The 16,861-nt window shown below is 43.5% G+C and overlaps 5 non-coding genes across 5 annotated transcripts; all 5 read left to right on the top strand.

Annotated features, from left to right (window-relative positions):
- The first annotated feature begins 697 nt into the window (after nucleotides 1-697).
- Nucleotides 698-771, top strand: TRNAI-AAU (transfer RNA isoleucine (anticodon AAU)). The gene has a single exon. It is a non-coding gene; the product is annotated as a tRNA-Ile (tRNA).
- Nucleotides 772-4,362: 3,591 nt separating this feature from the next.
- TRNAI-AAU (transfer RNA isoleucine (anticodon AAU)) lies at nucleotides 4,363-4,436 on the top strand. Its single transcript has one exon. It is a non-coding gene; the product is annotated as a tRNA-Ile (tRNA).
- Nucleotides 4,437-8,028: 3,592 nt separating this feature from the next.
- TRNAI-AAU (transfer RNA isoleucine (anticodon AAU)) lies at nucleotides 8,029-8,102 on the top strand. The gene has a single exon. It is a non-coding gene; the product is annotated as a tRNA-Ile (tRNA).
- A 3,593-nt stretch (nucleotides 8,103-11,695) lies between these two features.
- On the top strand, nucleotides 11,696-11,769 carry TRNAI-AAU (transfer RNA isoleucine (anticodon AAU)). Its single transcript has one exon. It is a non-coding gene; the product is annotated as a tRNA-Ile (tRNA).
- A 3,593-nt stretch (nucleotides 11,770-15,362) lies between these two features.
- Nucleotides 15,363-15,436, top strand: TRNAI-AAU (transfer RNA isoleucine (anticodon AAU)). The gene has a single exon. It is a non-coding gene; the product is annotated as a tRNA-Ile (tRNA).
- The last annotated feature ends 1,425 nt before the right edge of the window (nucleotides 15,437-16,861 follow it).

The following is a 16,861-nucleotide window of genomic DNA, read 5'->3' as shown; positions in this document are numbered from 1 at the left end:
TAAAAATGCAATCAAATACATGACCCCAAATATACTATTCTGGTCAGGCCTGCCCTACTAACCAATTGCAGCGTCATGCTCTGCTGAGTAAACTGATCTCACGACAGTGAGGAATGCACAGGCCGGGTGGTGCCCGGCGCACAAAAGCGCGCCTTCTTATGTTGTACGTCTCTTCGCGCAAATGCAAACTCAGATTTCCTGCACTGTGGTCGGCAGGAGAGACATGGGAAGGCGCAGTAGGGAAGGCTTGAGCAACGAACCGTTGGCTATGTTTTGTTGTTACTTTGTTGACATGAGCTCAAGTAATTTGAAGCAGAAGGAACGGCCAGACCTAAAAAAAACTCTCTTACCTCCAACGCCGAATAACCACTATAATTATAATATCTCAAAAGCAGCTGGCCTTGTAAACTTAATGACCAAGCAAGCCGATGTATTTTGGGTTTTGTTGTAAAAGAATAAAAATACTATCCCTCCTTTCCTTTTTTTCCGGCAACAAGCGATGTTACAAAGATATCACAGCACACAGTGAGATTGAGTGAAAGAAGAGGCACTGAGGCTGGCGTGCAGCACTCCACAGCTCTTGTTATTGTAATCCAGACAGGGGGCGGAAGGAGAAAAGTATGAAGGAATTGCGATAGTGAGACCAACTCTTCTATCTATCTGCATTACATGGAAAAAGGATATCTTTAGTACTCATGGCTGGTTAGCTCAGTTGGTTAGAGCGTGGTGCTAATAACGCCAAGGTCATGGGTTCGATCCCCGTACGGGCCAGGTTGCATTTTGTCTCTCAACTAAACTCTTTTTTTCTCATTTAATCAAGCTCTTATAAATCCATACACTCTGTTGCTCCAGTATACGTTCACTTTCCATTAGTCCTTCTTTTGCCACTGCTGACCAAAGCTCAAGCCGGCAGCGCCAGTAGAACAACACAAGTGCAAGGGATTGTCTCTCCAAGATGGAGACACTGCCTCAGACTATGTCTCGTGAGAGGTGGAGGGAGACCAAGAGCTGATTATTAAATGCGTGGGGATAAGAGGAGCATAACTCAGGTGAACAGATTCTGGATAGTGATGCTATAGCTAGGATCAGCAACGTTACAGGGGAAAGGATAGGAAAATAATTAGGTGACAGAAGTATAGAAGTGGCTACAAGGGGGTGTGTCTCTTAAGAGGGCCGAAAGATACACTGAAGGCGAAGGTGAAGTGAAAGAAGAAAGAAAGATCAAAGGAAGTCGACAGTGATTGAGAGAAAACTCACAAGGGCAAATTGAGCAAAAGACAAGGCCTGGGGAGTTAGACTACTTCAATGCAAATTTACGCCGCAGATGAGCATGACAACTGACCCTTGTACAGTGGTGCTGAAACAATTTTCAGTGTGGGGGTGCTGCCATCAAAGGGCTTCTGAAAATCCAGGAATCATACAAAGAACTAGTCCTGCGGAATGAGCCACGCACATTCAGAAAGAGTGGTGATGCGTTGGTTACTTATTGGTAATCTTCATTAGCCTTAGTCCATTGCGTCCTTGTGACAGTCATTACAAAGTAAGGTGATGTCACCTTCCAACAGGAAGAAAGAACAGGAGGATCCTAAAATGCTAGCCCCATGCACCCAACCTGGGTGCCAAGCCCTTGCCAAAGGACTGATGGGAAGGTGGGCAGGATGTAATGTTTGTGACAAAGACAAGATGGACTAAGGGTAATGTAGAGTTCAAAACATTGGTACTCAAATGCAAAACCGAAAAATTATTAAGCCATAATGCTTGACAAATGTATGCTCTGAGGACCAAGTAGCCACCCTAGGAATTTCCTAGATTGTTACTCACTGGAATTCAACCCAGGAGGTGGCCATTCCTCTCGTAGACCATCCCTGAACTGGAAGATATTCTAAAAAGCCTTGCAAAGCCAGAAAAATTGACAACTTAATCCACCTACTCAGAGTCATAAAAGTCACCTTCTTGTCTTTTCCAGGCTGTCCAAAAGTCACAAACAAGGAGTCGGTTTTCCTGAACTGCAGAGGCCTGGTGACATGAACGAAAAGAGCTCTTTAAACATCAAGTGTATTCAGCAAATGTTCCTCCGGAGAGGAAGGAGAGGGAATGAAAGAAGGAAGAATTATTTCCTAAGATCTATCAAAAATAGACTTAACCTTTGCAGCAAAGGTAAGGCTAGGCCTTAAAGTTACCCCATCTTCCAAAGTATCAAATGAAGAGAGGACAGCATTTTAAGGCTCCCAGCTCCCCAATTGTTCTCAGCAAGGTGATAGGAAATAGGAAAATAACTTTATAGGAAACAATCTTTATGTCTACAGTATCCAGATCCTCAAAGAGATAAAATTGCAAAGCCTATAAAAGAGTAGGAAGATTCTGAGTTGGAGAAAAGGGATTTTTCAACTGGTCTTACAATTGACAAAAGATCAGAACAGTCTAGACACCAAAGATTGTATCATCGACGAAGGTACAGAAAAGTCCCTAAAAACCTTTATCGCAAAGCAATGAGCTTTCGGAGTGGAAAGAGATTCAAGTGAAACCCATTCAGAAGAAAATGCAAAATAGCAGACAAACTACAGGTAGGTGCCAAAAGATCATGAGCAGAACATCACGTCTCAAAAGACTTCCAGTTCTTTGAGTAAGACTTCGAATTAGAAGGCCTGCTGGAGTGCTGAATTAACTCCACTAAGGAAGAGGAAAGACCCTTTGCTAGCAGTCCAGACTTCTCAACCTCCAAAGCGATAGAGTGAGTTGGAGCAAGAAGGTCAGGGACGACGTTCTGACAGAGACACACTTGAGCAGTACTCAAGGAGGTAGAAGAGCTAGGGGTTCAGAAGAGGAAACCATGACATCTCTGGCCAATAAGGGCCCACAAGAATAAAGTTCCCTCCCCCTGCTGAGACTTGAAGAGAACCATCTGGATCAATAAAAAGTGGGGGAATGTATAAAGGAGACTTCTCAGCCACTTTATCACCAATACGTCCACTACCTAGGCTCCTTGTTCCGGAAGCCTGGATCAGAATCGACAAAGATGAGCATTGTCCTTGTTTGAAAAGAGATCCAGAAAGGGTTCCACAAACTCTCGGCATATCTCTCAAAACAACGACCTGGATAACGTCAACTCCAGCAAATTTGGAAACCTCCAGCTGTCTGCCATCACATTGTCGGTGCCCTTGATGTGTACTGCCGACGTGTGCAACAGGTTGATCTCTGCCCAATAACCCAATTGTTCTACTATTGCATTGAAGGATTTTGAATGCATGCTTCACTGTTGGTTAATGTAAAAGACAGCTACCTTATTCTCTGTCTTTACTAGCACATTTTTTTGAGACAGATGATGATGGGAAAACTTCAAAGCCCTGTAGATTACCATCAACTCCATCTATTTCCATGACCTCCGACTCTCTAGGAAAGACCACTTGAATCGACAGGATCAGTCCAACACAGTAGCTCTCCAGCCAGGTTTGCTGGCATCTGTTGCGAGGATTCAGGAGCATCCAGGTATATTAGTGTCCACTTAGACCAGTGGTCTTCAAACTCTTTAATGCCGCATCCACCCAATGGGAAAAAAAAACATTGGTGCCTCCCCTCTGAATTGTCCACAATTCTTCTATTAAATTGACACTGTTTAAATATGTCTAGACCTATTTAAACATTGCAGTTAAGTTCTGTTACTGTTTTAAAAATGCAATCAAATACATGACACCAAATATACTATTCTGGTCAGGCCTGCCCTACCAACCAATTGCAGCGTCATGCTCTGCTGAGTAAACTGATCTCACGACAGTGAGGAATGCACAGGCCGGGTGGTGCCCGGCGCACAAAAGCGCGCCTTCTTGTGTTGTACGTCTCTTCGCGCAAATGCAAACTCAGATTTCCTGCACTGTGGTCGGCAGGAGAGACATGGGAAGGCGCAGTAGGGAAGGCTTGAGCAACGAACCGTTGGCTATGTTTTGTTGTTATTTTGTTGACATGAGCTCAAGTAATTTGAAGCAGAAGGAACGGCCAGACCTAAAAAAAACTCTCTTACCTCCAACGCCGAATAACCACTATAATTATAATATCTCAAAAGCAGCTGGCCTTGTAAACTTAATGACCAAGCAAGCCGATGCATTTTGGGTTTTGTTGTAAGAGAATAAAAATACTATCCATCCTTTCCTTTTTTTCCGGCAACAAGCGATGTTACAAAGATATCACAGCACACAGTGAAATTGAGTGAAAGAAGAGGCACTGAGGCTGGCGAGCAGCACTCCACAGCTCTTGTTATTGTAATCCAGACAGGGGGCGGAAGGAGAAAAGTATGAAGGAATTGCGATAGTGAGACCAACTCTTCTATCTATCTGCATTACATGGAAAAAGGATATCTTTAGTACTCATGGCCGGTTAGCTCAGTTGGTTAGAGCGTGGTGCTAATAACGCCAAGGTCGTGGGTTCGATCCCCGTACGGGCCAGGTTGCATTTTTTCTCTCAACTAAACTCTTTTTTTCTCATTTAATCAAGCTCTTATAAATCCATACACTCTGTTGCTCCAGTATACGTTCACTTTCCATTAGCCCTTCTTTTGCCACTACTGACCAAAGCTCAAGCCGGCAGCGCCAGTAGAACAACACAAGTGCAAGGGATTGTCTCTCCAAGATGGAGACACTGCCTCAGACTATGTCTCGTGAGAGGTGGAGGGAGACCAAGAGCTGATTATTAGATGCGTGGGGATAAGAGGAACATAACTCAGGTGAACAGATTCTGGATAGTGATGCTATAGCTAGGATCAGCAACGTTACAGGGGAAAGGATAGGAAAATAATTAGGTGACAGAAGTATAGAAGTGGCTACAAGGTGGTGTGTCTCTTAAGAGGGCCGAAAGATACACTGAAGGCGAAGGTGAAGTGAAAGAAGAAAGAAAGATCAAAGGAAGTCGACAGTGATTGAGAGAAAACTCACAAAGGCAAATTGAGCAAAAGACAAGGCCTGGGGAGTTAGACTACTTCAATGCAAATTTACGCCGCAGATGAGCATGACAACTGACCCTTGTACAGTGGTGCTGAAACAATTTTCAGTGTGGGGGTGCTGCCATCAAAGGGCTTCTGAAAATCCAGGAATCATACAAAGAACTAGTCCTGCGGAATGAGCCACGCACATTCAGAAAGAGTGGTGATGCGTTGGTTACTTATTGGTAATCTTCATTAGCCTTAGTCCATTGCGTCCTTGTGACAGTCATTACAAAGTAAGGTGATGTCACCTTCCAACAGGAAGAAAGAACAGGAGGATCCTTAAATGCTAGCCCCATGCACCCAACCTGGGTGCCAAGCCCTTGCCAAAGGACTGATGGGAAGGTGGGCAGGATGTAATGTTTGTGACAAAGACAAGACGGACTAAGGGTAATGCAGAGTTCAAAACATTGGTACTCAAATGCAAAACAGAAAAATTATTAAGCCATAATGCTTGACAAATGTATGCTCTGAGGACCAAGTAGCCACCCTAGGAATTTCCTAGATTGTTACTCACTGGAATTCAACCCAGGAGGTGGCCATTCCTCTCGTAGACCATCCCTGAACTGGAAGATATTCTAAAAAGCCTTGCAAAGCCAGAAAAATTGACAACTTAATCCACCTACTCAGAGTCATAAAAGTCACCTTCTTGTCTTTTCCAGGCTGTCCAAAAGTCACAAACAAGGAGTCGGTTTTCCTGAACTGCAGAGGCCTGGTGACATGAATGAAAAGAGCTCTTTAAACATCAAGTGTATTCATCAAATGTTCCTCCGTAGAGGAAGGAGAGGGAATGAAAGAAGGAAGAATTATTTCCTAAGATCTATCAAAAATAGACTTAACCTTTGCAGCAAAGGTAAGGCTAGGCCTTAAAGTTACCCCATCTTCCAAAGTATCAAATGAAGAGAGGACAGCATTTTAAGGCTCCCAGCTCCCCAATTGTTCTCAGCAAGGTGATAGGAAATAGGAAAATAACTTTATAGGAAACAATCTTTATGTCTACAGTATCCAGATCCTCAAAGAGATAAAATTGCAAAGCCTATAAAAGAGTAGGAAGATTCTGAGTTGGAGAAAAGGGATTTTTCAACTTGTCTTACAATTGACAAAAGATCAGAACAGTCTAGACACCAAAGATTGTAACATCGACGAAGGTACAGAAAAGTCCCTAAAAACCTTTATCGCAAAGCAATGAGCTTTCAGAGTGGAAAGAGATTCAAGTGAAACCCATTCAGAAGAAAATGCAAAATAGCAGACAAACTACAGGTAGGTGCCAAAAGATCATGAGCAGAACATCACGTCTCAAAAGACTTCCAGTTCTTTGAGTAAGACTTCGAAGTAGAAGGCCTGCTGGAGTGCTGAATTAACTCCACTAAGGAAGAGGAAAGACCCTTTGATAGCAGTCCAGACTTCTCAACCTCCAAAGCGATAGAGTGAGTTGGAGCAAGAAGGTCAGGGACGACGTTCTGACAGAGACACACTTGAGCAGTACTCAAGGAGGTAGAAGAGCCAGGGGTTCAGAAGAGGAAACCATGACATCTCTGGCCAATAAGGGCCCACAAGAATAAAGTTCCCTCCCCCCTGCTGAGACTTGAAGAGAACCATCTGGATCAATAAAAAGTGGGGGAATGTATAAAGGAGACTTCTCAGCCACTTTATCAACAATACGTCAACTACCTAGGCTCCTTGTTCCGGAAGCCTGGATCCGAATCGACAAAGATGAGCATTGTCCTCGTTTGAAAAGAGATCCAGAAAGGGTTTCACAAACTCTCGGCATATCTCTCAAAACAACGACCTGGATAACGTCAACTCCAGCAAATTTGGAAACCTCCAGCTGTCTGCCATCACATTGTCGGTGCCCTTGATGTGTACTGCCGACGTGTGCAACAGGTTGATCTCTGCCCAATAACCCAATTGTTCTGCTATTGCATTGAAGGATTTTGAATGTATGCTTCACTGTTGGTTAATGTAAAAGACAGCTACCTTATTCTCTGTCTTTACTAGCACATTTTTTTGAGACAGATGATGATGGGAAAACTTCAAAGCCCTGTAGATTACCATCAACTCCATCTATTTCCATGACCTCCGACTCTCTAGGAAAGACCACTTGAATCGACAGGATCAGTCCAACACAGTAGCTCTCCAGACAGGTTTGCTGGAATCTGTTGCGAGGATTCAGGAGCATCCAGGTATATTAGTGTTCACTTAGACCAGTGGTCTTCAAACTCTTTAATGCCGCATCCACCCAATGAAAAAAAAAAAAATTGGTGCCTCCCCTCTGAATTGTCCACAATTCTTCTATTAAATTGACACTGTTTAAATATGTCTAGACCTATTTAAACATTGCAGTTAAGTTCTGTTACTGTTTTAAAAATGCAATCAAATACATGACACCAAATATACTATTCTGGTCAGGCCTGCCCTACCAACCAATTGCAGCGTCATGCTCTGCTGAGTAAACTGATCTCACGACAGTGAGGAATGCACAGGCCGGGTGGTGCCCGGCGCACAAAAGCGCGCCTTCTTGTGTTGTACGTCTCTTCGCGCAAATGCAAACTCAGATTTCCTGCACTGTGGTCGGCAGGAGAGACATGGGAAGGCGCAGTAGGGAAGGCTTGAGCAACGAACCGTTGGCTATGTTTTGTTGTTATTTTGTTGACATGAGCTCAAGTAATTTGAAGCAGAAGGAACGGCCAGACCTAAAAAAAACTCTCTTACCTCCAACGCCGAATAACCACTATAATTATAATATCTCAAAAGCAGCTGGCCTTGTAAACTTAATGACCAAGCAAGCCGATGCATTTTGGGTTTTGTTGTAAGAGAATAAAAATACTATCCATCCTTTCCTTTTTTTCCGGCAACAAGCGATGTTACAAAGATATCACAGCACACAGTGAAAGTGAGTGAAAGAAGAGGCACTGAGGCTGGCGAGCAGCACTCCACAGCTCTTGTTATTGTAATCCAGACAGGGGGCGGAAGGAGAAAAGTATGAAGGAATTGCGATAGTGAGACCAACTCTTCTATCTATCTGCATTACATGGAAAAAGGATATCTTTAGTACTCATGGCCGGTTAGCTCAGTTGGTTAGAGCGTGGTGCTAATAACGCCAAGGTCGTGGGTTCGATCCCCGTACGGGCCAGGTTGCACTTTTTCTCTCAACTAAACTCTTTTTTTCTCATTTAATCAAGCTCTTATAAATCCATACACTCTGTTGCTCCAGTATACGTTCACTTTCCATTAGCCCTTCTTTTGCCACTACTGACCAAAGCTCAAGCCGGCAGCGCCAGTAGAACAACACAAGTGCAATGGATTGTCTCTCCAAGATGGAGACACTGCCTCAGACTATGTCTCGTGAGAGGTGGAGGGAGACCAAGAGCTGATTATTAGATGCGTGGGGATAAGAGGAACATAACTCAGGTGAACAGATTCTGGATAGTGATGCTATAGCTAGGATCAGCAACGTTACAGGGGAAAGGATAGGAAAATAATTAGGTGACAGAAGTATAGAAGTGGCTACAAGGGGGTGTGTCTCTTAAGAGGGCCGAAAGATACACTGAAGGCGAAGGTGAAGTGAAAGAAGAAAGAAAGATCAAAGGAAGTCGACAGTGATTGAGAGAAAACTCACAAAGGCAAATTGAGCAAAAGACAAGGCCTGGGGAGTTAGACTACTTCAATGCAAATTTACGCCGCAGATGAGCATGACAACTGACCCTTGTACAGTGGTGCTGAAACAATTTTCAGTGTGGGGGTGCTGCCATCAAAGGGCTTCTGAAAATCCAGGAATCATACAAAGAACTAGTCCTGCGGAATGAGCCACGCACATTCAGAAAGAGTGGTAATGCGTTGGTTACTTATTGGTAATCTTCATTAGCCTTAGTCCATTGCGTCCTTGTGACAGTCATTACAAAGTAAGGTGATGTCACCTTCCAACAGGAAGAAAGAACAGGAGGATCCTTAAATGCTAACCCCATGCACCCAACCTGGGTGCCAAGCCCTTGCCAAAGGACTGATGGGAAGGTGGGCAGGATGTAATGTTTGTGACAAAGACAAGACGGACTAAGGGTAATGCAGAGTTCAAAACATTGGTACTCAAATGCAAAACAGAAAAATTATTAAGCCATAATGCTTGACAAATGTATGCTCTGAGGACCAAGTAGCCACCCTAGGAATTTCCTAGATTGTTACTCACTGGAATTCAACCCAGGAGGTGGCCATTCCTCTCGTAGACCATCCCTGAACTGGAAGATATTCTAAAAAGCCTTGCAAAGCCAGAAAAATTGACAACTTAATCCACCTAACTCAGAGTCATAAAAGTCACCTTCTTGTCTTTTCCAGGCTGTCCAAAAGTCACAAACAAGGAGTCGGTTTTCCTGAACTGCAGAGGCCTGGTGACATGAATGAAAAGAGCTCTTTAAACATCAAGTGTATTCATCAAATGTTCCTCCGTAGAGGAAGGAGAGGGAATGAAAGAAGGAAGAATTATTTCCTAAGATCTATCAAAAATAGACTTAACCTTTGCAGCAAAGGTAAAGCTAGGCCTTAAAGTTACCCCATCTTCCAAAGTATCAAATGAAGAGAGGACAGCATTTTAAGGCTCCCAGCTCCCCAATTGTTCTCAGCAAGGTGATAGGAAATAGGAAAATAACTTTATAGGAAACAATCTTTATGTCTACAGTATCCAGATCCTCAAAGAGATAAAATTGCAAAGCCTATAAAAGAGTAGGAAGATTCTGAGTTGGAGAAAAGGGATTTTTCAACTGGTCTTACAATTGACAAAAGATCAGAACAGTCTAGACACCAAAGATTGTAACATCGACGAAGGTACAGAAAAGTCCCTAAAAACCTTTATCGCAAAGCAATGAGCTTTCAGAGTGGAAAGAGATTCAAGTGAAACCCATTCAGAAGAAAATGCAAAATAGCAGACAAACTACAGGTAGGTGCCAAAAGATCATGAGCAGAACATCACGTCTCAAAAGACTTCCAGTTCTTTGAGTAAGACTTCGAAGTAGAAGGCCTGCTGGAGTGCTGAATTAACTCCACTAAGGAAGAGGAAAGACCCTTTGATAGCAGTCCAGACTTCTCAACCTCCAAAGCGATAGAGTGAGTTGGAGCAAGAAGGTCAGGGACGACGTTCTGACAGAGACACACTTGAGCAGTACTCAAGGAGGTAGAAGAGCCAGGGGTTCAGAAGAGGAAACCATGACATCTCTGGCCAATAAGGGCCCACAAGAATAAAGTTCCCTCCCCCCTGCTGAGACTTGAAGAGAACCATCTGGATCAATAAAAAGTGGGGGAATGTATAAAGGAGACTTCTCAGCCACTTTATCACCAATACGTCCACTACCTAGGCTCCTTGTTCCGGAAGCCTGGATCAGAATCGACAAAGATGAGCATTGTCCTTGTTTGAAAAGAGATCCAGAAAGGGTTCCACAAACTCTCGGCATATCTCTCAAAACAACGACCTGGATAACGTCAACTCCAGCAAATTTGGAAACCTCCAGCTGTCTGCCATCACATTGTCGGTGCCCTTGATGTGTACTGCCGACGTGTGCAACAGGTTGATCTCTGCCCAATAACCCAATTGTTCTACTATTGCATTGAAGGATTTTGAATGCATGCTTCACTGTTGGTTAATGTAAAAGACAGCTACCTTATTCTCTGTCTTTACTAGCACATTTTTTTGAGACAGATGATGATGGGAAAACTTCAAAGCCCTGTAGATTACCATCAACTCCATCTATTTCCATGACCTCCGACTCTCTAGGAAAGACCACTTGAATCGACAGGATCAGTCCAACACAGTAGCTCTCCAGCCAGGTTTGCTGGCATCTGTTGCGAGGATTCAGGAGCATCCAGGTATATTAGTGTCCACTTAGACCAGTGGTCTTCAAACTCTTTAATGCCGCATCCACCCAATGGGAAAAAAAAACATTGGTGCCTCCCCTCTGAATTGTCCACAATTCTTCTATTAAATTGACACTGTTTAAATATGTCTAGACCTATTTAAACATTGCAGTTAAGTTCTGTTACTGTTTTAAAAATGCAATCAAATACATGACACCAAATATACTATTCTGGTCAGGCCTGCCCTACCAACCAATTGCAGCGTCATGCTCTGCTGAGTAAACTGATCTCACGACAGTGAGGAATGCACAGGCCGGGTGGTGCCCGGCGCACAAAAGCGCGCCTTCTTGTGTTGTACGTCTCTTCGCGCAAATGCAAACTCAGATTTCCTGCACTGTGGTCGGCAGGAGAGACATGGGAAGGCGCAGTAGGGAAGGCTTGAGCAACGAACCGTTGGCTATGTTTTGTTGTTATTTTGTTGACATGAGCTCAAGTAATTTGAAGCAGAAGGAACGGCCAGACCTAAAAAAAACTCTCTTACCTCCAACGCCGAATAACCACTATAATTATAATATCTCAAAAGCAGCTGGCCTTGTAAACTTAATGACCAAGCAAGCCGATGCATTTTGGGTTTTGTTGTAAGAGAATAAAAATACTATCCATCCTTTCCTTTTTTTCCGGCAACAAGCGATGTTACAAAGATATCACAGCACACAGTGAAATTGAGTGAAAGAAGAGGCACTGAGGCTGGCGAGCAGCACTCCACAGCTCTTGTTATTGTAATCCAGACAGGGGGCGGAAGGAGAAAAGTATGAAGGAATTGCGATAGTGAGACCAACTCTTCTATCTATCTGCATTACATGGAAAAAGGATATCTTTAGTACTCATGGCCGGTTAGCTCAGTTGGTTAGAGCGTGGTGCTAATAACGCCAAGGTCGTGGGTTCGATCCCCGTACGGGCCAGGTTGCATTTTTTCTCTCAACTAAACTCTTTTTTTCTCATTTAGTCAAGCTCTTATAAATCCATACACTCTGTTGCTCCAGTATACGTTCACTTTCCATTAGCCCTTCTTTTGCCACTACTGACCAAAGCTCAAGCCGGCAGCGCCAGTAGAGCAACACAAGTGCAAGGGATTGTCTCTCCAAGATGGAGACACTGCCTCAGACTATGTCTCGTGAGAGGTGGAGGGAGACCAAGAGCTGATTATTAGATGCGTGGGGATAAGAGGAACATAACTCAGGTGAACAGATTCTGGATAGTGATGCTATAGCTAGGATCAGCAACGTTACAGGGGAAAGGATAGGAAAATAATTAGGTGACAGAAGTATAGAAGTGGCTACAAGGTGGTGTGTCTCTTAAGAGGGCCGAAAGATACACTGAAGGCGAAGGTGAAGTGAAAGAAGAAAGAAAGATCAAAGGAAGTCGACAGTGATTGAGAGAAAACTCACAAAGGCAAATTGAGCAAAAGACAAGGCCTGGGGAGTTAGACTACTTCAATGCAAATTTACGCCGCAGATGAGCATGACAACTGACCCTTGTACAGTGGTGCTGAAACAATTTTCAGTGTGGGGGTGCTGCCATCAAAGGGCTTCTGAAAATCCAGGAATCATACAAAGAACTAGTCCTGCGGAATGAGCCACGCACATTCAGAAAGAGTGGTGATGCGTTGGTTACTTATTGGTAATCTTCATTAGCCTTAGTCCATTGCGTCCTTGTGACAGTCATTACAAAGTAAGGTGATGTCACCTTCCAACAGGAAGAAAGAACAGGAGGATCCTTAAATGCTAGCCCCATGCACCCAACCTGGGTGCCAAGCCCTTGCCAAAGGACTGATGGGAAGGTGGGCAGGATGTAATGTTTGTGACAAAGACAAGACGGACTAAGGGTAATGCAGAGTTCAAAACATTGGTACTCAAATGCAAAACAGAAAAATTATTAAGCCATAATGCTTGACAAATGTATGCTCTGAGGACCAAGTAGCCACCCTAGGAATTTCCTAGATTGTTACTCACTGGAATTCAACCCAGGAGGTGGCCATTCCTCTCGTAGACCATCCCTGAACTGGAAGATATTCTAAAAAGCCTTGCAAAGCCAGAAAAATTGACAACTTAATCCACCTACTCAGAGTCATAAAAGTCACCTTCTTGTCTTTTCCAGGCTGTCCAAAAGTCACAAACAAGGAGTCGGTTTTCCTGAACTGCAGAGGCCTGGTGACATGAATGAAAAGAGCTCTTTAAACATCAAGTGTATTCATCAAATGTTCCTCCGTAGAGGAAGGAGAGGGAATGAAAGAAGGAAGAATTATTTCCTAAGATCTATCAAAAATAGACTTAACCTTTGCAGCAAAGGTAAGGCTAGGCCTTAAAGTTACCCCATCTTCCAAAGTATCAAATGAAGAGAGGACAGCATTTTAAGGCTCCCAGCTCCCCAATTGTTCTCAGCAAGGTGATAGGAAATAGGAAAATAACTTTATAGGAAACAATCTTTATGTCTACAGTATCCAGATCCTCAAAGAGATAAAATTGCAAAGCCTATAAAAGAGTAGGAAGATTCTGAGTTGGAGAAAAGGGATTTTTCAACTTGTCTTACAATTGACAAAAGATCAGAACAGTCTAGACACCAAAGATTGTAACATCGACGAAGGTACAGAAAAGTCCCTAAAAACCTTTATCGCAAAGCAATGAGCTTTCAGAGTGGAAAGAGATTCAAGTGAAACCCATTCAGAAGAAAATGCAAAATAGCAGACAAACTACAGGTAGGTGCCAAAAGATCATGAGCAGAACATCACGTCTCAAAAGACTTCCAGTTCTTTGAGTAAGAATTCGAAGTAGAAGGCCTGCTGGAGTGCTGAATTAACTCCACTAAGGAAGAGGAAAGACCCTTTGATAGCAGTCCAGACTTCTCAACCTCCAAAGCGATAGAGTGAGTTGGAGCAAGAAGGTCAGGGACGACGTTCTGACAGAGACACACTTGAGCAGTACTCAAGGAGGTAGAAGAGCCTAGGGGTTCAGAAGAGGAAACCATGACATCTCTGGCCAATAAGGGCCCACAAGAATAAAGTTCCCTCCCCCCTGCTGAGACTTGAAGAGAACCATCTGGATCAATAAAAAGTGGGGGAATGTATAAAGGAGACTTCTCAGCCACTTTATCAACAATACGTCAACTACCTAGGCTCCTTGTTCCGGAAGCCTGGATCCGAATCGACAAAGATGAGCATTGTCCTCGTTTGAAAAGAGATCCAGAAAGGGTTTCACAAACTCTCGGCATATCTCTCAAAACAACGACCTGGATAACGTCAACTCCAGCAAATTTGGAAACCTCCAGCTGTCTGCCATCACATTGTCGGTGCCCTTGATGTGTACTGCCGACGTGTGCAACAGGTTGATCTCTGCCCAATAACCCAATTGTTCTGCTATTGCATTGAAGGATTTTGAATGTATGCTTCACTGTTGGTTAATGTAAAAGACAGCTACCTTATTCTCTGTCTTTACTAGCACATTTTTTTGAGACAGATGATGATGGGAAAACTTCAAAGCCCTGTAGATTACCATCAACTCCATCTATTTCCATGACCTCCGACTCTCTAGGAAAGACCACTTGAATCGACAGGATCAGTCCAACACAGTAGCTCTCCAGACAGGTTTGCTGGAATCTGTTGCGAGGATTCAGGAGCATCCAGGTATATTAGTGTGCACTTAGACCAGTGGTCTTCAAACTCTTTAATGCCGCATCCACCCAATGAAAAAAAAAAAAATTGGTGCCTCCCCTCTGAATTGTCCACAATTCTTCTATTAAATTGACACTGTTTAAATATGTCTAGACCTATTTAAACATTGCAGTTAAGTTCTGTTACTGTTTTAAAAATGCAATCAAATACATGACACCAAATATACTATTCTGGTCAGGCCTGCCCTACCAACCAATTGCAGCGTCATGCTCTGCTGAGTAAACTGATCTCACGACAGTGAGGAATGCACAGGCCGGGTGGTGCCCGGCGCACAAAAGCGCGCCTTCTTGTGTTGTACGTCTCTTCGCGCAAATGCAAACTCAGATTTCCTGCACTGTGGTCGGCAGGAGAGACATGGGAAGGCGCAGTAGGGAAGGCTTGAGCAACGAACCGTTGGCTATGTTTTGTTGTTATTTTGTTGACATGAGCTCAAGTAATTTGAAGCAGAAGGAACGGCCAGACCTAAAAAAAACTCTCTTACCTCCAACGCCGAATAACCACTATAATTATAATATCTCAAAAGCAGCTGGCCTTGTAAACTTAATGACCAAGCAAGCCGATGCATTTTGGGTTTTGTTGTAAGAGAATAAAAATACTATCCATCCTTTCCTTTTTTTCCGGCAACAAGCGATGTTACAAAGATATCACAGCACACAGTGAAATTGAGTGAAAGAAGAGGCACTGAGGCTGGCGAGCAGCACTCCACAGCTCTTGTTATTGTAATCCAGACAGGGGGCGGAAGGAGAAAAGTATGAAGGAATTGCGATAGTGAGACCAACTCTTCTATCTATCTGCATTACATGGAAAAAGGATATCTTTAGTACTCATGGCCGGTTAGCTCAGTTGGTTAGAGCGTGGTGCTAATAACGCCAAGGTCGTGGGTTCGATCCCCGTACGGGCCAGGTTGCACTTTTTCTCTCAACTAAACTCTTTTTTTCTCATTTAATCAAGCTCTTATAAATCCATACACTCTGTTGCTCCAGTATACGTTCACTTTCCATTAGCCCTTCTTTTGCCACTACTGACCAAAGCTCAAGCCGGCAGCGCCAGTAGAACAACACAAGTGCAATGGATTGTCTCTCCAAGATGGAGACACTGCCTCAGACTATGTCTCGTGAGAGGTGGAGGGAGACCAAGAGCTGATTATTAGATGCGTGGGGATAAGAGGAACATAACTCAGGTGAACAGATTCTGGATAGTGATGCTATAGCTAGGATCAGCAACGTTACAGGGGAAAGGATAGGAAAATAATTAGGTGACAGAAGTATAGAAGTGGCTACAAGGGGGTGTGTCTCTTAAGAGGGCCGAAAGATACACTGAAGGCGAAGGTGAAGTGAAAGAAGAAAGAAAGATCAAAGGAAGTCGACAGTGATTGAGAGAAAACTCACAAAGGCAAATTGAGCAAAAGACAAGGCCTGGGGAGTTAGACTACTTCAATGCAAATTTACGCCGCAGATGAGCATGACAACTGACCCTTGTACAGTGGTGCTGAAACAATTTTCAGTGTGGGGGTGCTGCCATCAAAGGGCTTCTGAAAATCCAGGAATCATACAAAGAACTAGTCCTGCGGAATGAGCCACGCACATTCAGAAAGAGTGGTGATGCGTTGGTTACTTATTGGTAATCTTCATTAGCCTTAGTCCATTGCGTCCTTGTGACAGTCATTACAAAGTAAGGTGATGTCACCTTCCAACAGGAAGAAAGAACAGGAGGATCCTTAAATGCTAGCCCCATGCACCCAACCTGGGTGCCAAGCCCTTGCCAAAGGACTGATGGGAAGGTGGGCAGGATGTAATGTTTGTGACAAAGACAAGACGGACTAAGGGTAATGCAGAGTTCAAAACATTGGTACTCAAATGCAAAACAGAAAAATTATTAAGCCATAATGCTTGACAAATGTATGCTCTGAGGACCAAGTAGCCACCCTAGGAATTTCCTAGATTGTTACTCACTGGAATTCAACCCAGGAGGTGGCCATTCCTCTCGTAGACCATCCCTGAACTGGAAGATATTCTAAAAAGCCTTGCAAAGCCAGAAAAATTGACAACTTAATCCACCTACTCAGAGTCATAAAAGTCACCTTCTTGTCTTTTCCAGGCTGTCCAAAAGTCACAAACAAGGAGTCGGATTTCCTGAACTGCAGAGGCCTGGTGACATGAATGAAAAGAGCTCTTTAAACATCAAGTGTATTCATCAAATGTTCCTCCGTAGAGGAAGGAGAGGGAATGAAAGAAGGAAGAATTATTTCCTAAGATCTATCAAAAATAGACTTAACCTTTGCAGCAAAGGTAAAGCTAGGCCTTAAAGTTACCCCATCTTCCAAAGTA

The sequence above is a fragment of the Pleurodeles waltl genome, chromosome 12 (assembly GCF_031143425.1).
Source record: "Pleurodeles waltl isolate 20211129_DDA chromosome 12, aPleWal1.hap1.20221129, whole genome shotgun sequence".
NCBI lineage: Eukaryota > Metazoa > Chordata > Amphibia > Caudata > Salamandridae > Pleurodeles > Pleurodeles waltl.
This window is presented reverse-complemented; position numbering and strand designations above follow the sequence as displayed.